The sequence below is a fragment of the Rhipicephalus sanguineus genome, chromosome 3 (assembly GCF_013339695.2).
Source record: "Rhipicephalus sanguineus isolate Rsan-2018 chromosome 3, BIME_Rsan_1.4, whole genome shotgun sequence".
Taxonomy (NCBI): domain Eukaryota; kingdom Metazoa; phylum Arthropoda; class Arachnida; order Ixodida; family Ixodidae; genus Rhipicephalus; species Rhipicephalus sanguineus.
In genome coordinates this window covers 3968592-3984687 of record NC_051178.1, presented here as the reverse complement: position 1 = coordinate 3984687, position 16096 = coordinate 3968592, and the positions used below count along the sequence as shown (strand labels likewise).

Sequence of the window (16096 nt, the reverse complement as noted above, 5' to 3'; positions counted from 1 at the left end):
TCTCACGTAAATATTCAGCAACCCATGCAATAACTTGGGGATTAATGTCAAAGCTGGACAGTTTTTGCAGTAATAAGTAGTGCGAAACGGTGTCGAACGCCTTCTGAAAGTCGAGGAAAATACAATCAACCGAAGAGTTATCGTCCAGTGCTGCTGCGAAAACATGTGTTGTCAGAGCATTGTCATCCTCCCCGCTGACAAGGGCAACTCAACGGTGGTGTTGGACAGCCGGGACTATGACCGGAAGATTTCGGCCCTTTTAGAGGGTGACGCATATACGCAGCTAAAAAAGGATCCGACGAAGCAAACTCAGACTCAGCTAAACAAGCTACTCTCCGAAATTTTCAAGCACCACCCACAATTAAAAGCACTCTACCTAAGTCTAATCTGCCGCAACGGCTCCGCACCGGGTTTCTACGGACTACCCAAAATTCACAAGCCTGGCGCCCCCCTCCGACCGATCGTCGACTTCACTTCCTCTCCATGCCGAGCCCTTTCAAGCTTCCTGCACCGAATCATCGCCCCTCTCACCCGGAATACCCCAACTCATGTCCGCGACTCCAGCCATTTCGTGCAGCTAGCATCAGAGGTGAGCATCGACGAAGACGAGAGCCTGGTCTCGTTCGACGTCGTATCTTTGTTCACCAATGTGCCGGTACCCTTATCTGTATCCTGTGCCCGTGCTGCTCTTGAGGGTGACGATGGCTTGAGTCAAAGGACCCCACTCACTGTTGACGAACTCTGCCGCCTACTGGAATTCTGCCTGTCCAGCACGTATTTTTCCTACAAAGGAACAATCTTCAGGCAAAACAGTGGAACCGCAATGGGAGCCTCCATCTCCGTCACAATGGCAAACCTGACCATGGAACATATAGAAAGGGAAGCACTTGGCTCCTTCTCGCCGCGACCCAAGCTCTTTCTTCGCTACGTGGACGATTGCTTTTGTGTCGTGAAGACATCTGAAATTGAAAACTTCAGACTGCACCTAAATTCCGTTCACCCAGCCATACAGTTCACGGTCGAGTGTGAACGCGACCGCACCCTCCCCTTTCTCGACGTCCAGGTGGCAAGAAGGGGCAGTGACTTGGAGTTCTCCGTTTACAGGAAGCCGACGCACACCGGCCGGTACCTTCAATACGATTCGTCCCATCCCTCCACCCACAAGGCCTCCGTTGTGTCCACATTACTTCAGAGAGCCAAAAAGATATGTTCCACTGACACGGAACGCCGGAAAGAAGAGGCCCGTGTAATTGCGGACCTCAGAAAAAACGGTTATCCCAGAAATTTCATTCGATCCGTCGCCCGCCGCGCAGAGAAAAAGAGGTTACGCGACTCCCAGCCAGCATTGACGAACAGCTCTCCAAAACGCGTGTCGGTCCCATACGTCCAGGGAGCCAGCGAGGCGTTGGCTCGGATTTTTAGGAAAGAAGGCGTGCACATCGCGCACGTGCCTTCATGCACGCTGGGCCGCTTCCTTCCCCGCCCGAAAGACCGACCAACAAAAGACAGGGCGCCCGGCGTCGTTTACAAAATACCGTGTGCCGACTGCCCCTCGTCATACATCGGCGAGACCAAAAACTTCCCCGAACGGATTAGGCAACACGTCAACGACGTCCGTAAACTCAACAAAGAACGCAGCGCCGTCGCCGAGCACGCAGAGACGTTTGACCACAGAATAGACTTCAACGGAACCGCCATCCTCGAAAGTGAAACCAAGTGGAGGAGGAGGTTACTACTGGAGTCGTGGCATATACAGAGGACCACTCAAAATATCAACCGTTCACTCGGAACTCTCCCCCCGGTGTATGCGCATGGGCTACGCTCCTCGGTAATGCGTGGGGTCGTTAACCGCCGCGAGAGTGCCTTAAAGAGGCCGCTGCCAAGCCGCCGCAGTCCCCCCTGAGGAAGGAACCGAGCTGGTTCCGAAACGTCGGGTTTTTACGTATCTTCGTAACTTTGGTTGGAGAATAAATATCAGTTATCTCACTCTACCAGTTGTGTGACGCACGATAGTTCATGTCTAAATCCGTGCTGGTTTGAGTTCAATAAAGAATTACTATCTATATGCTTAACAATGGCGGTATATAAAACGTGTTCAAGAATTTTGTAGCACGCAGAAGTGAGTGAAGTGGGGCGGTAGTTATTGATAACGTTGCGCGGGCCAGATTGAGCAACCGATGCCATTTTCCAGTCAGTCGGGAGAGAACTGTGTTTTAAGGACTTTTCGTAAATGACTGTTCGCAATCTCGTGAAGTGTTGGCGATTTAGAAATCCTTGTGATACCAAGCATGAACTATAGTCTGCAAAGGCCGGTTAGCAGTAAAAAAGACCTCAAGTCACGCACTTCTAGAGAGGTACACGGAATCATGCAAACAGAAAAGCAGAGTGCACAGAGTTCCACTTTAACTATAATTACACAGAAATACAGGCTTTTTTTTTTTTGTAGCCGCTACAGCAAGGAGTATATTGGTTCAGTCGCACAACACCATTTATATTGTAGTATGGGCAGAACACAACCTAAGCACGTACAAATAAAGCAAAAAAAAAAAAAAACATCGAGCACAGTGGAAAACACGACTGTCGCCGAAGGCCAGTACCCCATTGATTGGCGGATTGCACTTCTCACACACGTAATAGGAACGTTAGGACGGCTTCGTGCATTAATGTGGCAATGGAGGGCGTATATACCACCATTGGGCTGTAGTCAACGCGCTTTCTTGGATATGTGCAACACTTAATTGGATATGTGCCGCCGACCGCCCATCCATACTGCACTGCTAACGCCGCGACGGTGAGCCCAATCTCGCAACAATGTGTTGCGAGTAGGCCAAGTAGGCTGCACCAACATAACTGGACGGAAGGAGGCTTTCTAAAGACGACATTTATATGTACACACGTGGGGCAGCTGTTCCGATTGTTATTGTATGGACGTAACCCTAGTGGACGTGTGATACATCAACACGGGCACGCAAACCGTACTTACATCAAGTTCGATGGAGACCTGCAGTTATTTCACTTTTATTTCACTAACCGTGATTGCCCCAAACTGAGGTTGACCGCCTCAACGAAGCTAAGGAAAAGGCTTCGGTACAGAAGACTGAGGCGCGAAATACATTTCTTGAAAAAGGCGCTTCTCTGTCTTCTCTTCTGCTTCCCCCCTTTTCAAGAAATGTATTTCGCGCCTCAGTCTTCTGTACCGAAGCAATACATGCACCAACTAGCCCAGAAGCATGTCCTTTTGGAAGGTAAAGGCAGCACCAGAGACGATGGCTGAAGGCAGCGTGGCTCCGGCGGAGGCCGAAATTAACGTCTTCCTAAAGTGCGTCAGCTGGTCTGTCTCGACAACAGAGCTGCTGATACGCGAAAACAGTCCGGCAAAACAAGCCACGCACGTCTCAATACATAAGTGATGCTGGTAAATCGGTGATACGACAGTGATACTGAATGTATGGCCGCTTAATTCAGCGAGCGGCCGTGCTGAACGTTACAGTTACAGTGGATAGGTGCAAACGTCTAACCTTTCACACCGACCACAAGGTGACCACCCCTAACTTACGTCAAATATTCTCAGGGACAGTAGATTAAAAACAGCAAGGAGTTGTTTTAGTCTGCGCATAGGACGCGTAACCACGGAGGCAGAATTGCACCGTGGACCCCGTGGACAGTTACGTCTGGGCGTAACGATAGCGACGGCTACAGTTACGTCTGGACGTAACCCTAGACGCATCGTTAAATAAAAGTGATGGTTCAAGTACACTTCGCCCAAATGACTTTCCAACTGTAAGCGATCGATCCACGCAAAGCACGCACTTACCACACATACATGTCCGCCACAGTACAAGCTGTGCGTCAGACAGACATTCACAAATCACGTAACTCATGGCCTTTATCTCATACTCGTACAGCTCGTTATCATACTGATAGATTTGGCAATGGTCCACTGAACGTTTTGGCAATGGTCCACTGAACATCGCAGGAACGAAAGCGGCAACGACTTGCTACGACTTCTACAACATACACAACGCGATCACGTCCCTACGGTCAGAGGTGGTTCTCGTTAATGCGCACAGTTCACGCTCAATATCAACACCAGTACAGTAGTGCGTAGTGCCGTGCCTCCCCTGCCAGCACCCACCACGCAAGCCACACAAACGGGCCACGCAGAGCACGCACTTACCACACATACACGTACGCCACAGTACAAGCTGTGCGTCAAACAGACACATTTCACAAATCACGTAACACATGGCCTTTATCTCATGCTCGTACAGCTCGTTATCATTGCTTATAGATTTGGCAGTGGTCCACTGAACCGGAGGACATCGCAACAAAAGCGGCAACGATTTGCTACGACTTCTACAACACACACAGTTCTCGTTAATGCACACAGACACAGTTCACGCTCAATATCAACATCAGTACAGTAGTGTGCCTTCTCTGCCAACACTCACCACGCAAGCCACACAAACGGGCCTGAACGCTACTCTGCCGCCACCTACTTATACACTTCAAGCCAAGTCAAGCCGGTTTTAAGCGGCTATATGGGTGAACCGAACGCTTTGCCCACCTAACGTCTCCTTCCACCCGGTGGAAGGAGACACTGCCATCTAATTTTGCAAGAAAGCAATGCACAGTTACGTCTGTACTCCTACGATACAGGCGTCATATCAGATTAACGTCTGCGGTTCCAGTGTTGGCTCCGCTTTTATAGTAGTGTAATAAACATTACATTTATATTCCTATGTTTCAGCACGCTATATTGAAGCATTGCTCGACCCAGAGGAATACATTAACGAAAGTTATTACGTATGATATCCAGATGGTTGCACCATAATGTGCACTTAGTTTCGATAATACTGACGTGTGTGTTCTAACGTGAGGGCTGACGTTACGTTGCACCTCAATGTTACCGTTTAAACGCCAGTGTCGACGTGCCTGGTAAGCCCACGATGTGCACACAGCTACTACACTTACAAAAACACGTTGATCCACCTCGTAACGCTTGGCTCAAAGCCATAAAATACAGCACAGAAGTACTCGCTGACTGCTTCGCATGAAACAGATTCCCACAACGCGTGGGATCTGCCGAATTTTCTTCCGGTTGATTTCTTTTGAAATGTGGTGAAGCCTGATTTTACAGCGAAAGCTTTTATCAAATCACAACAGCTGTGGGATAGTTGTCCGCTGCCGCCGCCTGTGTCCGTAACTACTATCGTTCGAAATAAGAAAAATGAAATAAATAAAAATAAACAGGCTCATATGGGATTTAAACCCGGGTCCTCTCCATGGCAGTCGAGTATTCTACCACAGAGCCACGCTAGTGACTGGAACTCCTTTGCAAAACCATCCTTACAGGCGTCATGTCGGGCAAGGAATTGCGTTAAATGTGTAATGTAGCGTGTCAGAAGAGTAAAATAACGACCAGGCGTCACATAATGCTAATTGCGCAACGAGTGACAGGATCGTTAATTGCTTCAAATCCATTACAAAAGGCTCGGCCATAATTCTTTTTCATCCAAGAACCACAGGCAGCATCAACAAAGTTCACATAATGCCTTACAGATGTGTAGCGGCACCTCGCTTATCCGCAGAAAGACGAATAATGGCATAGTGATTGCTTCCGTACTTCACAAAAATTATAATTTGCGACGTAGTGGGTACCTTGACAGTGTACTTGTATTAGTTTCCCCAAGAGAGTTTAGAACGGGCTCTAGAAAGGCCGCTCTTCCAGCTTTCGCTGTGACTGTGCTGCGCGCAGGCCCGGCGTTTTTTATATACAGCTTGGTAATCTTCGACAAATTGTAAATGTGGTTATCGAGGAGATCGCAGTCCAACAAGTGAGACATCCACAACACTCGCTTGTCACCAAAGGAGCGGAGAAATTCGCCATCTGTGGAACTTCCGCGCGGGCTCAAGCGACGACCGACACGTTTTCTGCCCGGAGCAATATGGCGGTCGTCGGCTTCAGCGGCGGCTCGCCGCCTCCACTCCAGAAGTTTTTTTTCAACCTCCTTGACTTGTCACCGCCCCGTTATAAAGGGGACGCTCATAGCATCCATCTACAGTGTTCTAGAAGTTTATAGTGCGCTCACTGAGCGGCGGAGCGTGACGCACTTCATGTCGCCGCCGAGAGGCGGCGCGGCTCACAGCGTCACCTGAAACTTTCCGGCGGGTTGCAGGGCGCGGATAGCGCGCGTTGTTGTTTTGCGCGCAAGAAAAGTCAATCTTACGGTGCGCAACTCACGGAAGTTCTTTTGATGCAAGTTTTCTGTGTGTTGTGAAATAAGTTACTGTCGTTGTGACTGATTTACGGAGGGCGAGCGATGTTTTAGGCGGCTATTGCATAAATGAATGCTCCTCCACGCAGCCGCTGCAATAACAGGGTGTGTAGTTGGGGGCGTTCGGTTTTTTTTTTTTTTTTGTCCTGCTGATCGATACGATTTTCAATGCACTTTCGCCACTGTAGCTATCATAGCGACTTCACTCCCGCCTTTCGGGCCCCACTATGCCGAATATAAACAACGCTTCGTTTTAAAAATTTTTTCGCGTATATATGATCTAGCTGGTCTGTGTAACTAACCCACTTAATGTTCTTTTTTTTTTTCGCGAATCGATAATGGGCGGAATCACTCGGCTTCGTAATAAATGTATCCGCACCGTACGCTTAAATGTTTTTTTATTTACAGACGTAGATCGTACAAGGTTACCAAAACTGCAGTTGGACTCGTATACCCAATAAAAAAAATGTTTATACATAGTTAATATGAGTACATAACAAGTAACATGTATCACGTGCGTACACATTTTTATTGCACCTTGGAGTTGCACCAGCGCGGATAAAACAGGACACGAAGAAACACTCGACAGTGTCACGCACTGACATACTGATTTTATGTACACAAAACCTTGCCTATGTATGCGCAAATGTTTGCCATATCACAATATGAATTGTCAATGCCGAAAATGTCACTCGTGGTCGAACAATAAACAGATGCAACAAACGTGTATGAACATCTGCTAGTCGACTACGAAAATGAAAAATAAAGGACGGCAAGAAACGCCGGCGATGTTTGCAGTCGACAGCCGACGACAACGTCGACCTACCAGCAACTTGGGCATCCCAAAGAGAGCCCAATCCCTTTGGACCTCCCCCGCTTCCTAATGAGAGCTACTTCAGCCCCCCTCTACATCTCCTTTTTCTGTACGTCACTATCCAGCCCGTTTCAACGGTCAGTATAGTTCTGTGCTTAGGACTTCGATAGCGAAACAAGCAGCGACGTACCAGCATTCTTTATTATTTTTTTAGAAGTACCCCTCACCCCCCCCCCCTTTTTTTTTACTAAAGCACGAGTATGGTTTTGTTGTCACCACCCTCGCGCGTTTTCTTGCTTTTATTGCTTTCGCACTTGACTCTGCGGTCACTCCTAGCTTCGTTGGGTCCAGCTGTTGTTTGTTGTCAAACGCAGCCCCAGAAATTTCTCTGCACGTAAAAGCGCGTCCCTCCCGTCCAGATGCAGCGGCGGGCCGTCTTTGAGACAGTTGCGATTTGCGGATAGACACAGATGCCGATCCTTCAGAAAAACAAGCATATATAAGTGCAGTAAAGCGGCACGCGGGGTGCCGACAAAGGTCTTTCAAGCGAATGAACGGAGTGAACATGCGCTGCAGGGCACACACAAATGGAAACAGTAGCTTCAACTACTTGGATCAGTTTAAAAAAAAAAAAGAATGAAATGCTCGACCCCCTCCCCTCCTCATTTCTTTTTTGTGATCTCTTTTTGTGTCATTGTGGTGGCCCTCTCCCCGCCACCAACCCCGCGTTTGTTGATACCCCCGCAACTACAGCGTAACCAGCCTAACCCCCACCGACCAAGGGGACGCGCTCCACACCCCGCAAGAGTTTTCAGGAGAAACTGGCGGCAGCGCCCCTGGCGGGCGCTCAAGCTGTCGACGCGGAGAGGGCCGTGGCGGCGCGGCGCAGGGATACGGCAGTGAGCCCACTGCCCCCATTCTAGGACACTGTACATCCATCCATCCATCCATTTAGGCACTCTAGCTTTGGACACTCCATCACTCCATCTGGGGATAAAACCGATAGTTGGCTTGTTGGGATCTCTGGGCGGGCAGCGTGTTTTGTGCGGGTCGTTGCGCGCGTACTACGGTGCCGACCGCAGCGAGTCTATGGTTCCGACCGGATAGCGTCCAGCTGTGCTCCAGTGCACCATAGCGTCGGAGAAAACGCAGCGAGAAGAGGCTACTGACCGCCAGTGCAAGCAAGTAAAATGTCTCCGACTCTAATGAAGCGCATGCTTTATCTTGAATGAAGGTAGGCGTGCAAACGCGGACACAACAGGATCTGCAGCTAAAACTGCAAGTTTCGTCAGAGTTAACTGTTAGGAAGACAATTCTAAGCGGTTCGACAAGCACCCGCTGCCATGTAAAACCAGAGTACCGTGCCCACTGACAATCGCTATCTTGAGAGCGATTGACAGTCTTCCCAGTAGCGGATGGCAGCTTCAGCAGCGCCAAACATCCACTCCGTACTGCACGACGCGCGCATGTTATGCGGCCAGCTGTGTCTACGATGAAAACACATGGGTTCTGCCTTTTACGGCGCTCTCTGAAGCCGAAACGGCGACTGGCTGCAATAAGTGCACCTCCCAATAATGGTTTGTCGCGCAAACCATGTTTTCAGCCCTAATCATTATTGCGACAAAGAAAGAAAGATACAAAGCTTCTGTGTCGGTACGTAGTACATCATTGGCTGCGGAAAGAAAACATTATGCATACTGAAGGCAAGGGACCTGTAGCAGCGACTGAGCTTGCCTGTGGCGTGCGATGGCGACCCGGCTTTTTTTAGGCGACCAGATTCATGGAGTGCCACAGACCTCATGGTGCAGTCTACTGACGGTACCATTGACAGCGGCCCTAGTGACCATTTCCTGATATTTACCAACATCTCCGGGTTTCACTGGTGGTCCACAACTCTGTATGTGATGCAGGCCCGTAGCCAGGAATTTAGGAATTTTTTTCGGGGGGGGGGGGCACTTGCTGAAAACCTTGACTTTTTGAGAAAAACACCTATTTTTATTATTTATTTTTGGTAAAAACACTTCACCAAAATTTGGGAGGGAGGGGGCGGGCCCGGGCCCTTAGCCCCCCCCCCCCTAGCTACGGGCCTGATGTGATGACAGTCTGAGGCACCTTTGCAGATATGCTGTGCACAGTGGCTACTTCAGAATATCATGAACGGTGAACTTGTCGGCTAGTTGCTTTAAAGCAGAAAGGCAATGACAGAATAAGCACAGAAACAGCCACATGTAGCGCCAACTGGAAACTGAACTTTATTGCGGCAAGGAACGTAAATAAACACCAGAAGTGAGTGACACGGACAGGCGCTTACTGACAACTGATTGTCTCTTGGAAGAAAACAGGCGTTCATATAGGCTCAAACTTTGGCAGCGGTAATCACATGGGTAGATAACCACACGGTGTACCTGAAAGCCATAACAATTGTATATGATGACGTAACTCTTACAAGAACGATGACGTAATCTATGACACGTGGTTTATATGCCCAAAGTAACATGAAAAAGATAAAATTATGTAAGGATTACAGCAATAAAACTGATAAACAGCTATAACTAAGTACCCCATTAAAAAGGACACTTCTTCCAATCATCAGGCATGTGTGGTCGGTACTCCACACTAATTTGCAAAGTTTTTTTCAACTAAGCATAATTGAATATATGAACAGCGCAACTGACAAGGACAAAGGAAGGTAACAACACACCTTGTCAGTTGCGCTGTTCGTATATTCAATTATGACCTACCAACTTGCCCAAGTTTCCACGCTTCAACTAAGCACTTCTAAACAGGGCACTTCTCAATGGTACCGCATTTCTAAAGGTTCGCTGACCCAATCTAGGCCCTTTCTTTCAATAAAGAAGGCTTCTTTGAGCTCGTGTGCAATAGTGTCTCAATTCTTGTCCAGAACCAAAATTTCCTTTAACGAGGCATGCATCCGCAGGCTGTACGATGAATCACCAGGTTGGACCTGGTCCCTTTGTCACGAGAACGTTTGTGCTCTCTCAGCCGTTCGTTCAAATGTGGCCCTGTTTGTCCTATGTAAACCTGATTGCATGTTAGTGGGATCCGATAAACTGCACTTTCCTTGTACCTGACAAACGGTTTGGCATGCTGTGTTCCACAGGTCATCTTCCTTGTTTCTTGGTTATTAATCTGAGTGCACAAAGAACGCAAGCTTGAAAGGGGCTGAAAAAACTACCAAAATTTTGAACTTGTTTGCAACCTTCTTTAGGTTGTGGGCTACACGGTGGGGGTAGCTACACGTCGGTTGTGAGCGTGCGCTTCCTGGTCTTTCTCCTCGCACAGCTACTAGGAGCACTCGGAGTGCGGTGTAGTGAAGTGACACGAAGAAAAGCGACGCTTCAGTTATCAAACTTGTGTAACTCTGCTGGCGTTCGCTGTAGACACGTGCACAACTGCCGCGCCACCACTAAACTTCGACCTCTGGGTGGATTAGGGGCCATTTAACAATGCAGTTTTGTGGGTATCTCACGCGTCAGTTGGTTTCTGTTAGTGGCTGACACGTCGCATTTACTGAGCTCAAGGATGGCAGCCACACTGTTTACAGTGAACATCAAGATGGGTGCTGATGGCTCTTGTGACATTATATTGGGGTTCGCGAAGCCTTTCATTCAAATAGCGTCCAGTCTGGCCCTCACACATTTTCCCACATGTCAAGGGGAGGCTGTACACAATGTTCGTGACACATTTAGCAAACTGTGATTCATGTTTCTTGGTGTTGTTCAAAGCCTTCATTAGTATGCTTGTTAACATTACTACATAATCTGTACAGCTTATTAAAGGGACACTAAAGAGCAAAACGATTTTTCTCGCATTAGTAAAGTAGTCTTCCACGATACCAAAAACACCACGCTTTCTGTGTGAAGATGCTTAATAAGCGAGAAAACGCGCAAAAAGAAAATACAGGTGGCGACGCCACCTTGGAATTCCCGCACCATTTGCCGTGACGTCACATACTTTTGACGGCGTCTGCTTGGACCTACGTAGTTCCTAATCGGTTAAATCGAAGTACATTGTCCTCTGAGGGGGGCCAGAGACTTGACATAACGAGTTTGTGGAAATTTCGTCGAGCCAGTGGCGCCAAAATATGTTAAATGCTCTTTGAAATTTTTTACGTTGTGAATTACAAAGTTCGGCGCGAAATTTAAAAATGAAACTTTGAACTTGGTTTTCTCCTCTAATAATAAACCTATGGTGGTGAAATAAACTATACAAGAGTTCTCCGAGCACACTTTATCAATTTAAACCAATTCATTGTTTCTCTTTAGTGTCCCTTTAAGCACAGTTAAAACAACTCTGGCATTCGCATGTTGGCCTATTCACTTCATATCCTATTCCATCCCAAATTTTTCGTGGGGTAGAACAAAATTTTTTAATGTTCTTTTTAGCTAAGAGGTTATTGAAAAGCATACAAAAAAAATCAAGGAGATACAATGGTTTTCATGGGAGAATTATGTCCACTATACTGGACACTGGGATTCATTTGTTGAACCTATGGGTACACACAGTCTGCTTTCTTCCTTGAAAGCAGTATGCTTTTGGTTCTGTCAGAAGGTTAGTTGTCTTATAAAACACAAAAACGGTTTGTTCTGACCCGATAAAAAGAAAAAAAGTTTCTCGTGGTTAACTGTCGCACATGGTGTTCAGCACCACGAAGGGAAAAAAAAAACCTACGAGGGAGCATGCTTAGTGTCCACAAGACAGCCTCCTGTGACGTTGCTCTCTTCTCATGCTCTTGGTAGAATTCCCGGCATGCTCCTGCTTCATTTTTTATGGCTGGGCTTCAAGACTGTCATGTGACGCTCCCTCATAATTCCTTTTTACAGCGAAAGCTGTTATGAGAACACAACAGCGGCCGTTTTTGGCGCCGTAGTTGTCTGCCGCCGCCAGTGTCCATAACCGCTATCGCACGAAAAAAAAAGGAAACTACATAATAAAAAATATCCAGCGTGGAACGGGGTTCGAACCTGGGCCCTCTGCGCGGGAGCCCAGTATTCTACGCTAGAGCCATGCCGGTGCTTGAAACTCCTTTTCAAAAAGACACTATGCAGGCTTCACGTCGGGAAGCAACAACATTAACATGTGTAATGTAGCGTGGTAGAAGAGTAAAGTAACAACCAGGCATCACACGATGCGAATTCTGTAACCAGGTGTCACACAATGTGAATTGCACAACGAGTGGATTGTTGAATGCTTGCAGCTCATTACAAAGGGTTCTGCCGTAATTCTTCATCATCATCAGGCACAGCATCAACAAATTACACATAATGCCTTACAGGTGCTTAGCGGGTACCAGGGTTCTCCGCAGAATGACGAAAAATGGCATAGTGGCTGTTTCCCTACTTCACAAAAATTATGATGATTTATAGCATAGTGGGTTCCTCGCAAGTGCACTTCTGTTGGTTGTCAAGTAAACCCATAAGACCCCATGATCGAGTTCCTCAGGGTCTCAATAAAATACTTTCCCTCTCTCTCTCCCTCACGTTAACATGTTATAAAGCGTGGTAGGAGAGTTAAATAACGAGCAGGGGTCACACAATGCAAATTACGTAACTAGTGGGTCGTTTAAAGCTTCCAACCCATTACAAAGGGCTCAGCCATAATTCATCACGATCAGCCGTCGCATCAACAAAGTGCACATGATGCCTTACAGATGTGTTGCTGGTACCTCGGTTCTCCGTAGAATGATGAATAATCGCGTAGTGGGTGCTTCGCAACTTCACAAAAATGATGATTTAAGGCGTAGGGGGTACCTTGCTAGTGTGCTTCTATTAGTAGCCCCAAGAGAGTTTACAACGGGCTCTAGAAATGCCGCTCTTCCAGCTTTCGTTGTGACTGTGCTGTGCTTTTCTCGCAGGCCTGGCGTTTTTTTTCCTCCATGTTTAGCACGATACGTGCCAACTGCATCCTAGTGTCCATCCAGTGTACTGCACATGAATACATTCTCGCACTGCGAGCAAACTTCTTGTTAAAAAAGCAACCTTTTTGCAACATTGTTTCAAGAGGACATAAGTCAGCTCGCACGATTTAGGTTATTTCAATTGTGCAAAGATAGCTGGGTCATTCCACGCCAACTGTGCCAGTCGGGGCGCTCGAGAAAAATCATTTTATCTAAAAAAATCTGAGAAAGTTACACACATATAGACATTAGTTCTACAGTATTTTCCCAAAATAATTTGAGCGGCAAAAAATTTTTGGGCACGTGAGCGCCATTTGAACTTCACGAAATGTTGGAAAACCAGGTACGAAAAAGAAATTTGCTATAAATCGACCGTTCCTGGCATTCTTTCAAGACTTGCTTTTTCGTGCTTTCTGAGCATCGTTATTTCATTATAAGACAGTTCCTTGTAGTAGCTTTATATTTTTTACTCCTTAGAGCGTAGGTAAAGTTGAGTAAATTTTCGTGTTTTCTGGAATTTTTTTACAAAACACAATCGTCGATCAAATACACAAATTATTTTTATAAAACTCTCCATAAAACGTACTATCTCCTAAATTTTTTGTTTTGCCTGTGTACGGTTTATAGGCTCCAAAATAAAATCCTGAACTTGGCATAAACGCTACATTGGCCTATGTTGAGACGTCTGTAGCACTGTAAGGTGGTCCAAGAAAGAAACAAGCGGAAAAGCGCATAAGATTGAGAATCGTAACAACTTTGTCCAGAGAAAGTTTAATCAAAGTAGTTTTTGTTTTAGTCAAGAGTGAATGACGGATGACGGTTCCCGAAGAATTGGATGAAGTGATCATCAAAACGCTTTATCTGGTACAGTTTAATAGGAGCGAGCAGCAAAAGCTTGTCCATTAAAAACCCAGAAACGCACCTTTGCCATGCATAATTTTCAGAAACAATCACCCTAAAAGGGAGCCATATGATGTCTTTCCTTGTTTTTAGGAGCTGGCTCGCCAGGTTCTTAAGCTGGGGCAAAGTCCCGAGCTGTACGCGTAACCTTAGTTCTAGAGGCGCGACCGCTACAGGCGCAGCTCGCGTGGAAGAGAAGTCTTCTATTTCTTGTTCTTTGAGCGCCTTGATGATGATATTAATGCAGGCAAAACCACATATAGCATAGCCAACTGTAGCATGCGCACGCTTGTGCGAAAGAGAAGTCTTCTTCTTCTTGTTCTTCGAGCGCCTTCATGATAATATTAATGCAGGCAAAACCACATATAGCATAGCCAACTGTAGCATGCGCACGCTTGTGCGAAAGAGAAGTCTTCTTCTTCTTGTTCTTCGAGCGCCTTGATGATGATATTAATGCAGGCAAAACCACATATAGCATAGCCAACTGTAGCATGCGCTTGTGCGAAAGAGAAGTCTTCTTCTTGTTCTTCGAGCGCCTTGATGATGATATTAATGCAGGCAAAACCACATATAGCATAGCCAACTGTAGCATGCGCACGCTTGTGCGAAAGAGAAGTCTTCTTCTTCTTGTTCTTCGAGCGCCTTGATGATGATATTAATGCAGGCAAACCCACATATAGCATAGCCAACTGTAGCATGCGCACGCTTGTGCGAAAGAGAAGTCTTCTTCTTGTTCTTCGAGCGCCTTGATGATGATATTAATGCAGGCAAAACCACATATAGCATAGCCAACTGTAGCATGCGCACGCTTGTGCGAAAGAGAAGTCTTCTTCTTGTTCTTCGAGCGCCTTGATGATGATATTAATGCAGGCAAAACCACATATAGCATAGCCAACTGTAGCATGCGCACGCTTGTGCGAAAGAGAAGTCTTCTTCTTGTTCTTCGAGCGCCTTGATGATGATATTAATGCAGGCAAAACCACATATAGCATAGCCAACTGTAGCATGCGCACGCTTGTGCGAAAGAGAAGTCTTCTTCTTCTTGTTCTTCGAGCGCCTTGATGATGATATTTATGCAGGCAAAACCACATATAGCATAGCCAACTGTAGCATGCACACGCTTGTGCGAAAGAGAAGTCTTCTTCTTCTTGTTTTTCGAGCGCCTTGATGATGATATTAATGCAGGCAAAACCACATATAGCATAGCCAACTGTAGCATGCGCACGCTTGTGCGAAAGAGAAGTCTTCTTCTTCTTGTTCTTCGAGCGCCTTGATGATGATATTAATGCAGGCAAAACCACATATAGCATAGCCAACTGTAGCATGCGCACGCTTGTGCGAAAGAGAAGTCTTCTTCTTGTTCTTCGAGCGCCTTGATGATGATATTAATGCAGGCAAAACCACATATAGCATAGCCAACTGTAGCATGCGCACGCTTGTGCGAAAGAGAAGTCTTCTTCTTGTTCTTCGAGCGCCTTGATGATGATATCAATGCAGGCAAAACCACATATAGCATAGCCAACTGTAGCATGCGCACGCTTGTGCGAAAGAGAAGTCTTCTTCTTGTTCTTCGAGCGCCTTGATGATGATATTAATGCAGGCAAAACCACATATAGCATAGCCAACTGTAGCATGCGCACGCTTGTGCGAAAGAGAAGTCTTCTTCTTCTTGTTCTTCGAGCGCCTTGATGATGATATTAATGCAGGCAAAACCACATATAGCATAGCCAACTGTAGCATGCGCACGCTTGTGCGAAAGAGAAGTCTTCTTCTTGTTGTTCTTCGAGCGCCTTGATGATGATATTAATGCAGGCAAAACCACCTATAGCATAGCCAACTGTAGCATGCGCACGCTTGTGCGAAAGAGAAGTCTTCTTCTTGTTCTTCGAGCGCCTTGATGATGATATTAATGCAGGCAAAACCACATATAGCATAGCCAACTGTAGCATGCGCACGCTTGTGCGAAAGAGAATTCTTCTTCTTGTTCTTCGAGCGCCTTGATGATGATATTAATGCAGGCAAAACCACATATAGCATAGCCAACTGTAGCATGCGCACGCTTGTGCGAAAGAGAAGTCTTCTTCTTCTTGTTCTTCGAGCGCCTTGATGATGATATTAATGCAGGCAAAACCACGTATAGCATAGCCAACTGTAGCATGCGCACGCTTGTGCGAAAGAGAAGTCTTC

General features: G+C 46.7%; 1 protein-coding gene across 1 annotated transcript in view; it reads left to right on the top strand.

Moving 5' to 3' along the window:
- Window positions 1–8085: 8085 nt before the first annotated feature.
- The window catches only part of LOC119386412 (GATOR complex protein MIOS), a 727447-nt gene continuing 719436 nt past the window's right edge, over window positions 8086–16096 (top strand). The window contains exon 1 of the mRNA XM_037653722.2: window positions 8086–8277. The gene's annotated coding sequence lies outside the window, so the exon portion shown is untranslated. The remainder of the gene's footprint in view (window positions 8278–16096) is intronic.